Source organism: Artemia franciscana, chromosome 13 (assembly GCF_032884065.1).
Source record: "Artemia franciscana chromosome 13, ASM3288406v1, whole genome shotgun sequence".
NCBI lineage: Eukaryota > Metazoa > Arthropoda > Branchiopoda > Anostraca > Artemiidae > Artemia > Artemia franciscana.
The window spans coordinates 2,655,957-2,674,037 of NC_088875.1; the positions used below are offsets into that span (position 1 = coordinate 2,655,957).

The 18,081-nt window shown below is 35.6% G+C and overlaps 1 long non-coding RNA gene across 1 annotated transcript; it reads left to right on the plus strand.

Annotated features, from left to right (window-relative positions):
• The first annotated feature begins 4,271 nt into the window (after positions 1-4,271).
• LOC136034388 (uncharacterized) lies at positions 4,272-16,475 on the plus strand. Its single transcript, XR_010619171.1, has 2 exons — positions 4,272-4,405; positions 16,290-16,475. It is a non-coding gene; the product is annotated as an uncharacterized LOC136034388 (long non-coding RNA).
• Positions 16,476-18,081: the final 1,606 nt, after the last annotated feature.

Consider the following 18,081-nt stretch of genomic DNA (forward strand, 5'->3'; position numbering starts at 1 on the left):
ATTTTGAACTGTTTTACTTTCGAAAATACTTAAATCGGAGAGATCAGGATGAAACTGGATGGGAAGAATAAAAATCTGTCTAAGATACGTGATTGACATAACCGGATCAGATCTGCTCTCTTTGGTGGAGTTGGGGGGGGGATTTGGGAAAATGAGGTATTTGTAACTTACAAAAGGGTGACCAGATCTTAATGAAATTTGATATTTAGAAGGATCTTGTGCTTTAAAGCTCTAATTTTAAACTCCGACCAGACCCTGTAACATTGGGGGGAGTTAGAGGGGAAAACCGAAATTCTTGGAAAACGTGAAAATTGGGGTATTTTTTTTCTTACGAATAGGTGATCGGATCTTAATAAAATTTTATATTTAGTAGGAATTCAAGTCTCAGAGCTCTTATTTCAAATCCTGACCAGATATTTTGACATTGGGGGGAGTTGGAGGGGGAAGTCTTGGAAAACACTTGGAATGGAGGAATCGGGATGAAGCTTGGTGGATAGAATAAGTAAATGTCCTTGATGCGTGATTGACGTAACCGTACCAGATTCGCTCTCTTTGGGGGAGCTGGGGGGGCGGGGTTCAGTGATTTGGCGAGTTTGGTGCTTCTGGACGTGCTAGGACGATGAAAATTGGTAGGCGTGTCAGGGAGCTGCAAAAATTGACTTGATAAAGTCGTTTTCCCAGATTCGACCACTTGGGGGCTAAAGGGAGAGGAAAAATTAGAAAAAATTAGGTATTTATAACTTACGAGTGGGCGATCGGATCTTAATGAATTTTATTATTTAGAATGACATCGTGACTCCGAGCTATTATTTTAAATCCTGACCGGCATTAAACCTCTGATTTTCCTTTTATTTCAATCTGTTGATTCTTAGAATTTTGTTAGAGCTCATACCATATGAGCTCTTGGCTCTTAGCTCTTCTCGCCTCGTCACAAGTGCCATATGAGCTGTTAGCTCTTGTTTTGTTTTTTTTTTTGTTTTTTTTTCCCAGGGGTGATCATATCGACCCAGTAATCCTAGAATGTCGTGGAAGGGCTCATTCTAACGGAAATTAAAAGTTCTATTGCCTTTTTTAGGTGACCAAAAAAATCGGAGGGCACCTAGGCCCCCTCCCATGTACATTTTTCCCCAATGTCACCGGATCAAAAATTTGAGATTGCCGTTTTATTCAAAGTAGTCGAAAAACCTCATAACTGTGTCTCTGGGGGAGACTTACTCCTCCACAGTCCCCGTGGGAGGGGCTAAAAATTACAAACTTTGACCAGTGCTTACATATAGTAATGGTTATTGGGAAGTGTACAGACGTTCTCAGGGGGATTTTTTGGTTAGGGAAGGGGTGGAGAAGAGGGGGATATGTTAGGGGAACTTTTAATGGAGGAATTTGTCATGGGGGAAGAAAATTTCCATGAAGGGAGCGCAAGATTTTCTAGCATTATTTAACAAAAATGAAAAAATAAATATGAACAAGTTTTATCAATTGAAAGTAAGGAGCAGCATTAAAACTTAAAACGAACAGTTACCCATATTGCCCATATGAGGGACTCAACTCATTCTAATACCTCGCTCTTTACGCTAAAGTATTTTTAATAATTTCTACTATTTATTCTACGGCTTTTGTGATTCAGGGGTCATTCTTAAGAAATTGGGACAAAATTAAAGCTTTAGTGTAAAGAGCGAGGTACTGACGAGGGGGTGAGCCCCCTCATATGCGTAATAGAAACATCAGAATACAGAAGTTCGTTACGTAAGCTAATTTGTAAGCTGCGTATATCTTTTACTAGTAAAAACATTCAAAAAAATTAAAAGCTCTAGTTGCCTTTTTAAGTAACAAAAAAAAAAAAAACGGAGGGCAACTAGGCCTAATCCTCCGCTCCTTTTTTTCTCAAAATCTTTCGATCGAAACTATGAGAAAACCATTTAGCCAAAAAAATAAATGTGCAAATTTCATTTTAATTATTCATCTGCGGAGAGCCAAAATCAAAACATGCATTGACTCAAAAACGTTCAGAAATTAAAAAAAACAAGCTTTTTTAACTGAAAGTAAGGAGCGACATTAAAACTTAAAACGAACAGAAATTACTTCGTATATGAAATGGGCTGCTTCCTCATCAACGCCCCGCTCTTTACGCTAAAGTTTTTATTGAATTAAGAAGTCGAGTTAAGAAAAAGAGTCAAACTTTAGAGTAAAGAGCGGGGCGTTGATGAGGAAGCAGCCCCTTTCATATACAAAGTAATTTCTGTTCGTTTGAAGTTTTAATACTGCTCCTTTTTTAATAGCACTAAGAACCTATTAGCAATTTTTTGTTTCTGTAATGTTTTTCTGGTTTTTATGTTACTTTCCAACTTTGTCTTGTTTATCGCTATTCCACACCTGTATGTCAAATTTTGTTTGTGTTTATCAGGGGGGAGATTTTTATTGAATTAAGTTTGACATACTAAAATTTTGCTTAGGTTTTGAAGACCTTGAAAATCTTCTTTAGAAAAATAGTTGCTCTTTCCTAACTGTCGAGGTTGCCCACGTTCAAAAATAGTGTACACCATTTTGTGTAGCATGGATTTCTCGGGCTTATTTAAAAAACGATCGGAAATTAAAAAAAAAATTTCAACTGAAAGATAGGAGCGACATTAAAACTTAAAACGAACAGAAATTTTTTCGTATATGAGGGTGCTTTTCCCTCTAAAAAAAATAAAAAATAAAAAGACATTACATTACTGCTTCTGTATTAAATTAAATAAAAAAAACTAATTTTTTTAGCTGAAAGTAAGGAGCGACATTAAAACTTAAAACGAACAGAAATTACTCCGTATATAAAATGGGTTGTCTCCTCCGCAATCCCACGCTCTTTACGCTAAAGCTTTAATTGTTTTAAAAAGTAGAATTGTGGCAAAGAGTCAAACTTTAGCGTAAAGAGCGAGGGATTGCGGCGGAGACAACCCATTTCATATACGGAGTAATTTCTGTTGGTTTTAAGTTTTAATGTCGCTCCTTACTTTCAGCTAAAAAAATTAGTTTTTTTTTATTTAATTTCTGAACGTTTTTGAATTAATGCATGTTTGGTTTTGGCTCTCCCCACATAAATTATTAAAATGAAATTTGTATATTAATTCTTTTTTTGGGATAAATGGCTTTCTCTTAGTTTTGATCAGACGATTTTGAGAAATAAGAGGTGGAGAAGGAGGCATAGTTGCCCTCCAATTTTTCGGTTGCTTAAAAAGGCAACTAGAACTTTTAATTTTTAACGAACGTTTTTATTAGTAAAAAATATACGTAACTTATAAATTAGCAACTTACGTAACAAACTTTCATAATCTTATATTTTTATTATGTATACAATGGGGTTTGTATCCTCGTTAATACCTCGCTCTTTACACTAAATCTTAAGTTTTGTCCCAATTCTTTAAAAATGACCCCTGAATCAGAAAGGCCGTAGAATAAATAGTTGAAATTACTAAAAATACTTTAGCATAAAAAGCGAGGTATTTATCTCCTCCTAAATACCTCGCTCTTTATTCTAAAGTATTTTTAGAACCCCTCATGTGCGTAATAATCTCTGTTCGTTTTAAGTTTCAATGCTACTCCTACCTTTCATTTGAAAAAACATTTTCATGTTTATTTTTCATTGTTTTTTTATAGTAATGCTAGAAAATCATGCGCCCTTTTCCTTGAATTTTTCTTCCCCCATGACAGATTCCTCCAAGGAAAGATCCTCCAACATAGCCCCCTCCCCTCAGCCCCCACACATCAACCCCCCAACCAAAAATATCCCCCTGAAAATGTCTGTACACTTTCCAATAACCATTACTGTATGTAAACACTGGTTAAAGTTTTGAACTTGCAGCCCCTCCCAGGAGATTGTGGGGGAGTACGTCGTCCAGAAAGACATAATTATTATCTTTTTTTATTATGCTGAACAAAATGGCTATCTAAAATTTTTTAATATTTTGACTTTGGGATAAAAATGAGCGTGGGAGGGGGCTTAGGTGCCCTCCAATTTTTTTGGTCACTTAAAAAGGGCACTAGGTTAGGTTAGAACTTTAAGGTTCAGTTAGAATGAGCTCTCTCGCAACGTTCTTGGACAACTGAGTCGATACGATCACCCTTGGGGAAAAAATAAACCAAAAAAACAAACAAATAAACACGCACCTGTGATCGGTCTTCTGGCAAAAAAACACGAATTTCCACATTTTTGTAGATAGGAGCTTGAAACTTCTACGTTAGGATTCTCTGATACGCTGAATCTGGTGGTATGATTTTCACAATAGCTTTTAATTGTTTTAAAAAGTAGAATTGTGGCAAAGGGTCAAACTTTAGCGTAGAGAACGAGGGATTGTGGAGGGGACAACGCATTTCATATACGGAGTAATTTCTGTTCGTTTTAAGTTTTAATGTCGCTCCTTACTTTCAGGTAAAAAAATTAGTCTTTTTTTATTTAATTTCTGAACGTTTTTGAATTAATGCATGTTTGGTTTTGGCTCTCCGCACATAAATTATTAAAATGAAATTTGTATATTAATTCTTTTTTGGCTAAATGGCTTTCTCTTAGATTTGATCGGACGATTTTGAGAAATAAGGGGTGGAGAAGGAGGCCTAGTTGCCCTCCAATTTTTCGGTTACTTAAAAAGGCAACTAGAACTTTTAATTTTTAACGAGCGTTCTTATTAGTAAAAAATATACGTTACTTAAAAATTACGTAACTTACGTAACAAACTTTCATAATCTTATATTTTTATTATGTATACGAGGGGGTTTGTACCCTCGTTAATACCCCGCTCTTTACACTAAATCGTATGTTTTGTCCCAATTCTTTAAGAATGACCCCTGAATCAGAAAGGCCGTAGAATAAATAGTTGAAATTACTAAAAATACTTTAGCATAAAGAGTGAGGTATTATCTCCTCCTACATGCCTCGCTCTTTATGCTAAAGTATTTTTAGAACCCCTCATATGCGTAATAATCTCCGTTCGTTTTAAGTTTCAATGCTACTCTTTCCTTTCATTTGAAAAAACGTTTTCATGTTTATTTTTCATTGTTTTCTTATAGTAATGCTAGAAAATCCTGCGCCCTTTTTCTTTGAGTTTTTCTTCCCCCATGACAGATTCCTCCAAGGAAAGATCCTCCAACATAGCCCCCTCCCCTCAGCCCCACCCCCAAACAAAATAAAATCCCCCTGAAAACGTCTGTACACTTCCCAATAACCATTACTATATGTAAGCACTGGTCAAAGTTTGTAACTTTCAGCCCCTCCCCCAGGGATTGTGGGGAAGTAAGTCATCCCCAAAGACATAGTTACTATGGTTTTCGACTATGCAAAACAAAATGGCTATCTCAAAATTTTGATTCGTTGACTTTGGGAAAAAATGAGCGTGGGAGGGGGCCTAGATGCCCTCCAATTTTTTTGGTAACTTAAAAAGGGCACTAGAACTCTTCATTTCCGTTAGAGTGAGCCCTCTTGCGACATTCTAGGACCACTTGGTCGATACGATGACCCCTGGGAAAAAGAAAAAAGAAAAAAACAAACAAATAAACACGCACCCGTGATTTGTCTTCTGGCAAAAAATACAAAATTCCTCATTTTTGTAGATAGGAGATTGAAACTTCTACGGTAGGGTTCTCTGATACGCTGAATCTGATAGTGTCATTTTCTTTAATATTCTACGATTTTTAGGGTGTGTTTCCCCCTATTGTCTTAAATGTTGCAAATTTTCTCAGGCTCGTAACTTTTGATGGGTAAGACTAAACTTGATGAAACTTATATATTTAAAATCAGAATTGAAATGCGATTCTTTTGATGTAGCTATTGACATGAAAATTCAATTTTTTAGAGTTTTGGTTTCTATTGAGCCGGGTCGCTCCTTACTACAGTTCGTTACCACGAACTGTTTGATTTAGATTAAAAACGGGCAAAGATTAATATTTAGACGGGCAAAAGTTTTTTGAAGAAAGTAAAAAGCGAAGTTGAAACTTAAAACGAATAAAAATTATTGCTTCATAGTCTATCTAACATATAACAATAAAGCTAGAACAAATAAATCAAATAATCATATTTCCCTATCTTAGCAGGATTATATAAAACTAGCCCTTTTTTGAGAACACAAAACAATATAGGAATTTCAGTTCAATAAAGGTAAACCTATTAAGACCAGTTTTTACATTATACAAATAAAGTTTTTTTTAATAATCTTAAAGTGTATTTCTTACAATTTAAGATTGTTTATTACTCACTATTCGTATTATAGCTGGTGTGACCAGAATGTGACCTGATAAATTAATCCAATATTTCTGTATGCTGTTAGGTGACTTTGCGATTATTAAAAAAGTATTTATTTTTAAGCTTATGTTCTTAGGATAATTTTAATTATATACTGAATTAAATTGAAAAAAAAACTAGTTTTTTTTAACTGAAAGTAAGGAGCGACATTAAAACTTAAAACGAACAGATATTACTCCGTACATGAAATGGGTTGTCCCCTCCTCAACGCCTCGCTCTTTACGCTAAAGCTTTTAATTGTTTTAAAAAGTAGAATTGTGGCAGAGTCAAACTTTAGCGTAAAGAGCGAGGGATTGCGGAGGGGACAACCCATTTCATATACGGAGTAATTTCTGTTCGTTTAAAGTTTTAATGTCGCTCCTTACTTTCAGTTAAAAAAAATAGTTTTTTTATTTAATTTCTGAACGTTTTTGAATTAATGCATGTTTGATTTTGGCTCTCCGCACATGAATTATTAAAATGAAATTTGCATATTAATTCCTTTTTTTGGCTAAATGGCTTTCTCTTAGTTTTGATCAGACGATTTTGAGAAATAAGGGGTGGGGAAGGAGGCCTAGTTGTCCTCCCATTTTTCGGTTACTTAAAAAGGCAACTAGCACTTTAAATTTTTAACAAATGTTTTTATTAGTAAAGAATATGCGTAACTTAAGAATTAGCTTACGTAACAAACTTTTATATTCTTATATTTTTATTATGTGTACGAGGGGGTTTGTACCCTCGTTAATACCTCGCTCTTGACACTAAATCGCATGTTTTGTCCCAATTCTTTAAGAATGACCGCTGAATCAATAAGGCCGTAGAATAAATAGTTGAAATTACTAAAAATACTTTAGCATAAAGAGTGAGGCATTTACCTCCTCCTAAATACCTCGCTCGTTATGCTAAAGTATTTTTAGAACCCCTCATTTGCGTAATAATCTCTGTTCGTTTTAAGTTTCAATGCTACTCCTTACTTTCAATTGAAAAAACTTTTCATGTTTATTTTTTCATTGTTTTTTTTATAATAATACTAAAAAATCCTGTGCCATTTTCATTGAATTTTTCTTCCCCCTTGACATATTCCTCCAAGGAAAGATCCTCCCATACATCCCCCTCCCCTCAACCCCACCCCCAAACCAAAAACATCCCCGTGAAAACGGCTGTACAGTTCCCAATAACCATTACTATATGTATTAAATGAAATAAAAACTAGTTTTTTTAACTGAAAGTAAGGAGCGACATTAAAACTTAAAACGAACAGAAATTACTCCGTATATGAAATGGGTTGTCCCCTCCGCAGTCCCTCGCTCTTTACGCTAAAGCTTTTAATTGTTTTAAAAAGTAGAATTGTGGCAAAGAGTCAAACTTTAGCGCAAAGAGCGAGGGACTGCGGAGGGGACAACCCATTTCATATACGGAGTAATTTCTGTTCGTTTTAAGTTTTAATGTCGCTCCTTACTTTCAGTTAAAAAAACTAGTTTTTTTTCATTTAATTTCTGAACGTTTTTGAATTAATGCATGTTTGATTTTGGCTCTCCGCACATAAATTATTGAAATGAAATTAGTATATTAATTTTTTTTTTTTGGCTAAATGGCTTTCTCTTAGTTTTAATCAGACGATTTTGAGAAATAAGGGGTGGGGAAGGAGACCTAGCTGCCCTCCAATTTTCCGGTTACTTAAAAAGGCTACTAGAACTTTTAATTTTCAACGAACGTTCTTATTAGTAAAAAATATACGTAACTTAAGAATTAACTTACGTAAAAAACTTTTATATTCTTATATTTGTATCATGTGTACGAGAGGGTTTGTACCCTCGTTAATACCTCGCTCTTTACACTAAATCGTAAGTTTTGTCCCAATTCTTTAAGAATGGCCCCTGAATCAAAAAGGCCGTAGAATAAATAGTTGAAATTACTAAAAATATTTTAGCATAAAGAGCGAGGTATTTATCTCCTCCTAAATACCTCGCTCTTTATGCTAAAATATTGTTAGAACCCCTCATATGCGTAATAATCTCTGTTCGTTTTAAATTTCAATGCTATTCCTTACTTTCATTTGAAAAAACGTTTTCATGTTTATTTTTTCATTGTTTTTTTTTATAGTAATGCTAGAAAATCCTGCGCCATTTTCATTGAATTTTTCTTCCCAAATGACATATTCCTCAAAGGAAAGATCCTCCCACAAAGCCCTCTCCCATCAACCCCACCCCCAAACCAAAAAATCCCCATGAAAACGTCTGTACACTTCCCAATAACCATTACTATATGTAAACACTGGTCAAAGTTTGTAACTTGCAGCCCCTCCCCCAGGGATTGTGGGGGAGTAAGTCATTCCCAAAGACATAGTTACTATGGTTTTCGACTAAAAAAATAAGAAATTCCACATTTTTGTAGATAGGAGCTTGAAATTTTTGCTGTAGGGTTCCCTGATATGCCGAATGCGATGGTGTGAATTTTGTTAAGATTCTATATCTTTTAGGGGATGTTTCCCCCTATTTTCCAAAATAAGGCAAATTTTCTCAAGCTCGTAGCTTTTGATGACAAAGACTAAATTTAATGAAACTTATATATTTAGAATGAGCATGAAAATTCAATTCTTTTGATGTACCTTTTAGCATCAAAATTTCGTTTTTGAGAGTTTAGTTTACTATTGAGTCGGGCCGCTCCTTACTACAGTTCGTTACCACGAACTGTTTGAAAGTTACTGATATCACAGCTGGTATAAGACTGTGAATAGATTAGTTTTTTGTAAGGCTACGTACTCACTTTTAACTAATAAATTAACATTCTTGTTTTTTATACTTGGTTTCTGTGTTTTCAGCAAAGCACAAGATTTCTGTAATCGTACAAACATAGGGAAATATGATAGCTAGCATCTGTTATAATATATGTTAAATGTATTATGTTTGTGCTAGATACATGTTAGCTAGACTGTGAAGCAATAATTTTTGTTCGTTTTAAGTTTTAACTTCTCTCTTTACTTCCCTCAAAAACTTTGTTTTTTTTTTAAATTAATGGAAGTAAAGAGTAACATTAAACCTCAAAATGAGAAGAATTTATTCCGCTTTTGAGAGAGGCTGCCCCTTCTTCATCCACATCTCACCTTTTATGGTCAGAGAAACTTTGGAGGGTGCTCATTAGATCAGAAATCGAGAGTTCTAGACCATTTTTATAAGTTGAAAGTGATTGAAGGTTAGCCGGCCGCGGTGGGGGGGGACTATCCGAGAGAGTATTTTTAGGAGGAGGGGGTAGAAGCCGGCTTCCATAGGCTTATGGGTTCCTATTGTGTCTATCCGAAGCCATTCAAAGGGTATAAGTACAGCCAGGGCAACTGCCCCAGTCACTGCAGCTGGGATGGGGCTGCTGCTCACTTTGGTTAAATTTTAACTTTGATTCAACTTTTTTGTGTATATTTGAGTATTGAAAGGGGAGTTTTAATTCTCCAAGCATCACTAACCCTTTTAATGGCTCTGTATCTATTGATATAATGCAATCATGGTTGCAGCGGTACCAGCATCCATGATTGCTTGAATTGCTTTTCAACCATGAAAAGTTAAAATTACGTTTAGAGAAAAACTACCCAGTAAAAAAAAATTGCATTTGACACTGACTCAAAAATGGTGACTGTTATTTCGTTGGTCTTAAAAATAAAAGTTTATTGCGAAAAAAAATGTATGGTGATTTTTAAAAAAAGTCTGAAACCCCAAGGAGTCAGATCAAAATGAAAAGTGTACCATTGGAATCAAAATAGCTGAAAACCTGTAACACGAAAATTACAATCCCCCAAATAAATAACAATGAAAATCGCTTTTTTGCATGGGTAGCTAGCACTGATGCTCCATTTTTTTTTCTCTCTCTCTAGCAGGGCTAGGAATGAGAAGAATATCATAGAGAGATGTGTGATAGCTCGTTTGAACAGAAATTCCGTTTTCCAGTGCCATTTTTAAGAGACCGAACAGATTGGAGGACAATTAGCCCCCTTCCCCAAACGCCCCTTCCCTCCTAAGACATTTAATCAAAATTTTGAGATAGCCATTTTGTTCAACTTAGTTTAAAGGTTTAATATCTTTTATTTTGGTGATGATATAAACCTCCATAATCCCTAGGGAAAGGGCTATATACTATACCGGTATCGGACGTATTGATATCATGTGTATCGGTATGGCCGTATTGCTATTGGGCGTGTTGATATCGCAGGTGTCTTAGACAGATTTAATAGCTCATATAAAATATATTGCTCATGTTTATGACCTATCTATAAATTCCACCATCAGTAGGTTGTAAATGGCACGAAAAACGGCACTTTTGGTGCCATGTCTCAAGTGGAAGAGCTGGGAATATTGGGCTACCCAAAGTTTTTTAGAATAACATTTAATGGCTCATTTGGAAGCTATTGCGTCCAAGCATTGGAAGCAAGCTTTTTTTTAACGGGAAGTAAGAAGCAACATTAAAACTTAAAACGAACAGAAATTACTTCGTATATGAAAGGGTTGCTTCCTCATCAACACCACACTCTTTACGCGAACGTTTGGCTCTTTCTCTTAATTCTACTTTTTAAAACAGTAAAAAACTTTAGCGTAAAGAGCGGGGCGTTGATGAGGAAGCAGCCCTTTCATATACGAAGTAATTTCTGTTCGTTTTAAGTTTTAATGTCATTCCTTACTTCCCGTTAAAAAAAACTTGTTTTTTTTATTTAATTTCTGAACGTTTTTGAATCAATGCATGTTTTGATTTTGGCTCTCCGCAGAGGAATAATTAAAACGAAATTTGGATATTTTTTTTTTTTGGCTAAATGGCTTTCTCATAATTTTGATCGAATGGTTTTGAGAAAAAAAGAGCGAGGGAGGAAGCCTAGTTGCCCTCCGATTTTTTGGTTACTTAAAAAGGCAACTAGAACTTTTAATTTATTACGAATCTTTTTATTAGTAAAAGATATACGTAACTTATAAATTAGCTTACGTAAAGAGCTTTTGTATTCTCATGTTTTTATTATATATATATGAGGGGGTTCGCCCCCTCGTTAGTACCTTGCTCTTTACACTAAAGCTTAAATTTTGTCCCAATTCATTTAAGAATAACCCCTGAATCACAAAAGCCGTAGAATAAGTAGTTGAAATTACTAAAACTACTTAAGCGTAAAGAGAGAGGTATTAGGGGGAGGTGAGTCCCTCATATGGGTAATAATTTCTTTTTTGTTTTAAGTTTCTATGCTGCTCCTTACTTCCCGCTGAAAAAAAACTCTGTCATATTTATTGTTTCATTGTTTCTTTTTTTAAATAATGCTAGTAAATCCTGCACTCCCTTCATGGAAATTTTCTTCCCCCATGACAAATTCCTCGATTGAAAGTTCCCCCAGAATATCCCCCTCTTCTCAACCCCTCCCCCAACCAAAAAATCCTTCTGAAACGGCCTGCACACTTCCCAATAACCATTACTATATGTAAGCACTGGTCAAAGTTTTTAACTTGTTGCCCCGGATTAAGTCAACTGGGTCGATACGATCACCCCTTGGGAAAGAAACCAAACAAACAAATAAACACATATCCGTGATCTGCCTTCTGGCAAAAAATACAATATTCCACATTTTTGTAGATAGGAGCTTGAAACTTCTACAGTAGGGTTCTCTGATACGCTGAATGTGAAGGTGTGATTTTCGTTAAGATTCTACGACTTTTAGAGGGTGTTTACCCTTATTTTCTAAAATAACGCAAATTTTCTCAGGCTCTTAACTGTTGATGTGTAAGGCTCAACTTGATGAAATTGATATATTTAAAATCAGCATTAAAATTCGATTCTTTTGATGTGGCTATTGGTATCAAAATTCTATTTTTTAGAGTTTTGGTTACTATTGAGCCGGGTCGCTCCTTACTACAGTTCGTTACCACGAACTGTTTGAAAGTCGCTAAAGTCATTGCAATGTTAATTTTCCTATGCTTTGAAAAGAGATCTTGCCCTCTGCCCTGACTTGTCATCAAAATGAATTTTGCAAAAGCGATCTTTGAAAAGGATCTAAAATTTGGTCATTTTTTTTTTATCACATTGTTTTTATATTTTAAGCGAAAAAATCACTTATTTTTTGAATTTAATTCACGAGAAATAGAAAAAAATATAAAGTGAAACCTGGTAGCTTTTTTTAAAAAGGTCTGGAGTGTAAAAAATGGAAAATCTAAAAAAAAACTGGAACTGCTATAAACTAAAAAAAAAAAATACTTCAAAATCAACTGGCTGGATTGAAAATTCTGGATTTTAAAAATTTAATCCTCCACGATTATTTTTGAGTTTTACATTTTGGTGTCTTACAGGTGGGAAACAAAAGCGACGAAGTCGAAATTAACTTCAAATTGTAGCTCTTTTTTGATTTTCAGTAATCCTAACTTTTCAACTTTCTAATCCGAATTGTTAAGTTTATGTTTATTTATGGAACAAATTAAATATTTATTCTGTTTCAGCAGTTTTACGTAGCCCCACTTTACATCCCCTGGCTGGAGACATAACCAAGGCTAGAACGGGCTAAACATCTTTAATCTGAGTTTGGCTGTTGAAAGAGTCACATAAAAATGACTAAGAGAAAAAAATGGGCAAATGATGGCTTATTCTAAGACAATTGCGGGAAGTACATAATTTATAAGTAATTGTTCAGAATAATAACTTGGTTTAAAATATAATCAGTAGCGGTTTTAGGCCTCGTAATGGAGGGGGGGGGGGTACACCATAATAGTATAAAATAATACAACCACTCTCCCCGGTTGCCAAGGCTTAGAACCGCCAATGTATTTGATTAAAACACTGAGAGAAATAATAGCATAAATAATAAAAACAAATCCTAAATGAAATCCTTTTTATGTGTCTTAATTTAGCATGTAAAACTCAATTTTACATGTGGAGGTGTTCCGAGGGGAATTTTCAGATGTGTTGGAAGTTTGATGGAAGATAATTTCCGTGGGATGGGGATTAAACGTACGAAAAATTTTCCCCTGTGAAATTGTCCGCAGGAGCAGTTATCAACTGGGAGGGGGGATTCTTTTGGGCGGATCTAGAGAAAAATCATGGAGGGGGGGGGGGCACTGGACCAAGGTTGTCAATATGATTCGAGCGTAATGATAGGGGGGAGTGTAGATAACGATTTCGTAAGACCAATTCGTTTGTGTGAATCTGGTTGGTGCTGATGTAAAATGAAAAATAAACCTCTTTGAAAGCCAATAATATGTGCAGTAAAATGCGTATTAATAACAGACGCGAGCAGATTCTTTGATGAATAAATTACTATGGCTTCATTGAGGCTTTCTGAATGAGTAGACCAGAGTAATTTTTTTTTCTTTAGAGTTGAATAAAAAAATCAATTAATGGGGATACCTCTAATTTCTAAGAGCGGAAATACAATTTTTTTTTTTGTACAAGAGGTAGAGAATTGTAAAGCAGCCCTTTGTTCCGCTAAGAGATTCCAATATTTTCTATAAAGAGACTGAAAACCAATCGCACGACGGGTTGCTGCAGAATATCTGAGCAGCAATTGAAATGTGAGGGTCCTGCCTTGTTGCTTTGGCAGCTAGAAAATATTTTGAAGACGTTTCACGACAAGCAAATGAACGTCTGGTTTTTACTTGTGTCAAGAGCTCCGTTTTTCGAGGGACCAGAACCAAAACATAGAATGGGTCGTGTCCCCCACTGTCAAAGCTGATTTTTTTTCATAAAGGAAAGTATTTATATTATAATGTTTATTATCAACCCTACCCATACCGTGGCAGGGTTTAATACCCAAAATATATTTAAAATTCCTAATTTTTTCGAAAACTATACAAGTCTAATAAAGATAGAGAAAAATATAATATGTTAGCGTGAATAAATATTTTATATTGAAATAATGTCATGTACATTATCACAAAGTACTAATATTGTAATGTAAAAAAGTTCCATTTTCTATTAGATATACCATTCTCTTAGAATCATACGCCTGTAGAATGCTCGTTAATTCATTTGATTTCATGTTCCATCCATCTTAGCTGTCTATGTAGTAGCCATTTGAAGTTTGTTTTAAGCAGGAGAATTCTGATGAAATGATATTAATGTAATATCTTGAACTTGTACATCTCCCCCTTCTCTATCTGAAATGTAAACTAGAAGGAAGATCAATCTACCCATCCCGGAACGGATTGACATAACTGGAACGGATCTGCTCTCTTTGGGGGAGTTAGGGGGCGGGGTTAATTTTGAAAAATTAGAAATAATTAGGTATTTTAACTTACGAAGGAGTGATTGGATCTTAATAAAATTTCAGTTTAGAAGGACCTCTCAGCTCAGATCTCTGATTTTAAATCCCAACTGGATCCAGTGTCATTGGGGGGGGGGAGTTGGAAGGTCCGGAAATCTTAGAAAAGGCTTAGAGTGGAGAGGTCAGGATGAAAATTGGTGGGAAGAACAAGCACAAGTCCAAGGTACGTGCCTGACATAACCGGACCGGATCTGCTCTCTTTGGAGGAGTTGGGGAGGGGGAAAATCGGAAAAATTAGAAAAAATGAAGTATTTGTAACTTAGGAATGTGTGATCAGATCTTAATGACATTTCATATTTAGATGGATCTTGTACTTCAGAGCTTTTATTTTAAATTCCGACCAGATCCAGTAACGTTGGGACAGTTGGAGGGGGAAACTGGAAATCTTGGAAAACGTGAAAATTGAGGTATCTTTATCTTACGAATGAGTGATCGAATCTTAATAAAACATGATATACATAAATATCTTATGTCTCAGATGCTCCACTCTTGATTCGAATCGCATCCGGGAACATGGGGGCCGGAGGGGGGAAACAGAAATATTGGAAACCGGAAGTCTTGGAAAACGCTTAGAGTGGAGAGATCGGGATGAAACTTGATGGGAAGAATAATCACAAGTTCTAGATACGTAGTTGACATAACTAGAACTGATCTGCTCTCTTTGAGGGAGTTTTTTTGTGGGGGGGGGGGGGTTAATTTGGAGAAATTAGATAAATTGAGGTATTTTTAACTTAAGAACGAGTAACCGTATCTTAATGAAATTTGATATTTAGACGGAGCTCATGTTTCAGAGCTCTTATTTTAAATCCCAAACAGATCTGGTGACATTTGGGGGAGTTGGAGCGGGAAACCGGAAATCTTTGAAAATGCTTAGAGTGGAGAGATCGGGATGAAACTTGGTGGGTAGAATAAGTAAATGTTTTAGATACGTTATTGACGTAACCGGACTGGATCTGCTCTCTTTGGGGGAGTTAGGGGGTCCAGTGATTTGGCGAGTTTGGTGCTTCTGGACGTGCTAGGACGATGAAAATTGGTAGGTCTGTCAGGGACCTGCACAAATTGACTTGATAAAGTCGTTTTCCCCAATTGGAGCATTTGACCAATCGAACATTTTAGGGGGCTGAAGGGAGAGGAAAAACTAGAAAAAATGAGGTATTTTTAACTTACGAGTGAGTTATCAGATCTTAATGAATTTCGATGTTTAGAAGGACCTTGTGTCTCAGAGCTCTTATTTTAAATCCCAACCGGCATTAACCAACTGATTTTCCCTGTAAATCATTCTATTGATTCTTAGAATTTTGCTGGAGCTCATGCCATAAGAGCTCTTTGCTCTTGGCTCTTCCGACCTCGTCACAAGTGCCATATGAGCTCTTAGCTCTTGTTTTCTATGGTAATATGAAGCTATGTGATATTCCAAAATATGAATTTCGAAAAACTGTTTGTCATAAATAATTTGATGGGTGAATAAGGTTAAGGCCTCATTCAAGTGCTTATCTTTCTTAATTACTAAAGTAGGATATTTTTTTTTTTTTTGTTTAGTAGGAAACAAAACCTTAATCTAAAGGCATTTTTCCATATCTAGGGGAGGGGAGGAGTAATCCCCCCCCCTTCCTGTAGGTGCGCCTATATAGAACATGGTAAAGAAACAAAACAATTATCAATTACATTGATAAAGATTTTGTAATTCTAGTGGTTTCTAGTGATTTCTAGTCAATCTATTGATTTATAGGCCGATTTAGTAATTTTTTCAAAAATCTAGTGATTTTTTCATAGGATGGTAACCCTGCACCTTACATTGTGGAATGCAGCCCTGCACCTTACACCGTGGATGGCAACCCTGCACCTTACACCGTGGATGCTAATGGTATGTTTCCAAGTCCACTGGTTGCAAAAGATGTCCTTATTTTGAACCGTTTTCGGCTTTTTGCTGGATTAAAATTAAAATTATTATCATCAGTATTATTCTCTTGTAGTGGTCATTCAATTTCTTATGCAAATGTTTGCCACGGTCAAGCGAGTACCTAAACCCCTTCATTCCAGTGTTCCTAGGGCAGAACCGTTTGTGCGGGATTTCTGATTAAAAAAAAAAGAAAAAAAATGTCAGTTGTCTCACGGCTTTTCAATACAAGCGTATTTGACTTAACCGTTACTGGTCTCCCCCCCCCCACAGTGAAATTCAAAGCCGACGACATTGATTGGAAAAAGACTTAGAGACCTTCTAGCTTATTATAATGTTATGCAACGTTCTATTGCTTTTTACTGCTACTACTAAGAAAAAAAAAGTTTTTTTAACTGAAGGTAAGGAGCGACATTAAAACTTAAAACGAAATGAAATTACTCCGTATATGAAAGGGGCTGTTCCCTGCTCAACGCCCCGCTCTTTACGCTAAAGTTTTACTATTTCTCTTAACTCTACTTATTAAAACAGTAAAAAACTAGTTTGTTGTAAAAAATAATAAACACGCAACTGTTATCTTTCCTATGACATTAAACAAAAAAAACAAGTTTTTTAAATGAAAGTAAGGAGCGACATTAAAACTTAAAACGAACAAAAATTACTCCGTATATGAAAGGGGCTTTTCCTCCTCAATGCCCCGCTCTTTACGCTAAAGTTTGACTCTTTCTCTTAACTCTGCATTTTAAAACAGTAAAAAACTTTAGCGTAAAGAGCGGGGCGGCGTTGAGGAGGAAAAGCCGCTTTCATATACGGAGTAATTTTTGTTCGTTTTTAGTTTTAATGTCACTCCTTACTTTCATTTAAAAAAACTTGTTTTATTTGTTTAATTTCTGGACGTTTTTTTTTTTGGGGGGGGGGGGCTAAATGGCTTTTTCATAGTTTTAATCGGAAGATTTAAAAAAAAGGAGCGAGAGAGGAGGCCTAGTTGCCCTCCAGTTTTTTGATTACTTACAAAGGCAACTATAACTTTTAATTTTTTACGAACGTTTTCATAAGTAAAAAACATACGTAACTTGCGAATTAACTTACATAGCGAACTTCTATACTCGTATGCTTTTATTGCGTATATGAGGGGGCTCACCCCTCGTCGATACCTCGCTCTTTAATCTAAAGCTTAAATTTTGTCCCAATTCCTTAAGAATGACCCCTGAATCACAAGGGTCGTAGAATAAATAGTTGAAATTACTAAAAATACTTTAGCGTAAAGAGCGAGGTATTACGAGGAGGTAAACCCCTCATATGCGTAATAATTTCTGTTGGTTTAAGTTTTAATGCTGCTCCTCACTTTCAGTAGAAAAAACTTTTCATGTTTATTTTTTCATTGTTTTTTTTTTTAATAATGCTAGAAAATCCTGCGCCTCCTCCATTGAAAGTCTCTTCCCCAATAAAACGTTTCTCCATTGAAAGATCCTCCCACGTAACCCCCCTTCAACTCCCCCCCCCCAAACCAAAAAAATCCCCCTGAAAACGTCTGTTCACTTCCCAGTAACCATTACTAGATGTAAACAAAGGTCAAAGTTTGTAACTTGCAGCCCCTCCCACGGCAACTGCGGAAGAGTAAGTCGTCCCCAAAGACATAGTTATTTGGTTATTCGACTATGGTGAATA